Source organism: Coptis chinensis, chromosome 9 (assembly GCF_015680905.1).
Source record: "Coptis chinensis isolate HL-2020 chromosome 9, ASM1568090v1, whole genome shotgun sequence".
In the NCBI taxonomy this organism is placed as follows: Eukaryota; Viridiplantae; Streptophyta; class Magnoliopsida; order Ranunculales; family Ranunculaceae; genus Coptis; species Coptis chinensis.
Window position 1 is genome coordinate 20,361,983 of NC_141464.1, and position 2,650 is coordinate 20,364,632.

The window sequence follows — 2,650 nt, forward strand, 5'->3', positions numbered from 1 at the left end:
GACAAAGCCTTTCTAAAGCCCGGTCAAAGTTGAAAAGTCAAAGTCAACGCGGGCAGAAACAGCACACAAAGTCAGCAGAACTTCCGAAGGCTGTATCTTTGGACTCAGACATCGGAATTGGGTCTACCTTACGTCAAAACGACCGGCTCAGAAAGAGCTTTCCAATGGTCTAAGCCTTGGCCCAATCAGAGCAGCAGAAGTGGACGAAACGTCTGTTGAAGCCAACTGCAACTGAAGAGGCCTTTTTGAACTGAAAGAATTGGGTTTTGGGCCTGATTCTCTGGCCCAAAACATGGCTCCAAGCCCATGCATGATTTTTGGATCTGAAATATATAGAAATAAAAGCTTAGCTCTTTGTTAATGGTAGCTAGTTAGACCTAAAACTATAGATAATTCTAGATCTAGTTTTCATTAAATAAAATTAAGTTTAGTTCATTTCAATTCTTGTTTTAGATTAATCTTTAGAATCATTGTTCTTCATTAGTTTGATAAATAAAATAGCTAGTTTGTCAATTTCGATTTTGTCATTTCAATTTATAGATCTAATTTTAATTCTTGTTGAGTATCATTTTTGAGTTGTTAAATTAGATTGAAGTATTGTTAGTTAAATTAGTCAAGTTAGAATTTTGGTATGATGTTTAGTTATAATTCAATGAGAAATAATGGTTTGATGAATCAAGGCTAAAACCTCCATTAGAGGGGTTGATAAAGCCTTGATGAAAACTTAGTTGTATAGTGTAGAGTCGTTGTAGAGTCTATTCCATTCTAGAAGGTCGTGTTTCACCATGAGAATGGGTGGACGACCTCACATGCTAGTTATAATTGGTAGAAATGCCATGCTAATTAGGGATTAGAAGGAGCAATTCTTACCGTAAGAACGTAAGAATTAGATTACAACAGTCTATGCTAGGTGATTAAGTTGGATTCGAGGTGGATTCACTTCCCCTTTAATTCTTTATCTAGATTCACATTTAAGTATTCCGTAGCATTCCGTTATTCGTAACTTGTCAATTGAATCCACCCCGTAGTATAGAATTCCCCTAGTAAATCTCTCACTAGACTTAAGACCGATTAGTTAAGTAAGAAATCATTCCATGCTAAAGAACTAGGAGTGGAACGAATTTGTTATTCCACTCTATTTCGATAAAATTGAGAGTAGAAAACTTGATAGCAATTAGTAAAAATTAAGTTTTAGTTTACTTACGTTTTGAGTTTCATCATTCATTTCGTAGCTAAACTTTATCTTTTTACGTTTATCAAATGGCGCTGCTGCCATCTTAGTTACCTTTAGCATTGTTTTCTTACTATAATTAGTCATTTTTAAGTCCCGTTAAACCCACCCACCCTTGTTCGATTCTAACTGTGGTTGTCTTCCACAGCATTAAACTTCCTTGGAAAAAAATTGCGGGCGCCCCAAAGGGCTTAAAAGCTAAAGTTCTTGGAAGTTACGACCGACCGCTCAAACAAACACTAACTTCGAAGTTTACATTGGCTTTTCTTCAAAGTGGCGCACCCGCACTGAAAGCTGAATTTTACAGTTTCCACGGGTTTGATTGAACTTCGATTTTTCAAGTTTTTCAGGTGTTCTAACTTGTTATATACACTGAACACGTAAAACAAGGCGCTATTCATAAAGCGAAGCAAGGGCGCAATTAGGTATTCCTTTCTTCCACACCTCGCATCTCTGTTAGAGGTTTATACTAGTATATCGAGTTGTTTGGAGTGTTGGCGTGTTTAGCTAAGTTTGGTCTTAGCCTTGTATGAGATTAAGGTCCGGTCAAACAAAACACCAAACGTAATTACCGACAAACGTCAACAAACAAGTCTATCTAGTATACCACCCACTACACCTCTAGCTACTATCCCACCCACCACACCGACATAATGGTGAAGAAAGAGACTCCTCTCTCTGACTTTTACAAAGCCTTGAGCGATAGCCCCAAATCTTGCATCGTTCTAGTAGACCCGGGGGGGATTTCGAATCCCCAAATATTTTAATTTGTTACCCGTTTTTCATGGTTTAGACCATGAAAAACCTTATCAGCACATGCGTAAGATTGAACAAGTCCTAACAACATTCCACTATCCTACGGTTGGTGCTGAACAAATTAAACTGAGGGTATTCTCTTTCACCTTAGCCGATAAGGCGGCGTCTTGGTTAACTGCCCAAGCGCCTAACTCTGTGGACTCGTGGGCTAAACTTGCTTAGCTGTTTATGGAACATTTTTACCCACCCCTAAAGACGGATGAGATGCTTTCCAAGATTCATTTTTTTCCACAGAATCCTCATGAATCATTTTCTGAGGCTTGGAATCGTTTCACCGATCTGCTTATAGATTGTCCACACCATAACCTAGTGATAAGAGCCCAAAACTGTAGTTTTAACCCTGTAACAGTCATACTTTTAGACCAATTATGTGAGTAATAATTAAGAGTTAATCTTGATTCACGTGTTTTATCGTTTAGGGCTTCAAAGTCAATTATGTGCAAAAATGTGCCACTTTGATGAGATAAAGGAGCAATGGTTGGTTGATAAGGAGTTCTGTGATTAAAGGCCAAGATTCAAGAAGACAAAGCCCTTCGAAAGCCCGGTCAAAGCTGAAAAGTCAAAGTCAACGCGGGGAGAAACAGTGCACAAAGTCAGCAGAAC

The 2,650-nt window shown here is 38.3% G+C and overlaps 1 non-coding gene across 1 annotated transcript; it reads right to left on the bottom strand.

Annotated features, from left to right (window-relative positions):
* Window positions 1-2,251: 2,251 nt before the first annotated feature.
* On the bottom strand, window positions 2,252-2,355 carry LOC147475159 (small nucleolar RNA R71). The gene has a single exon (XR_015209993.1). It is a non-coding gene; the product is annotated as a small nucleolar RNA R71 (small nucleolar RNA).
* Between the last annotated feature and the right edge of the window lie 295 nt (window positions 2,356-2,650).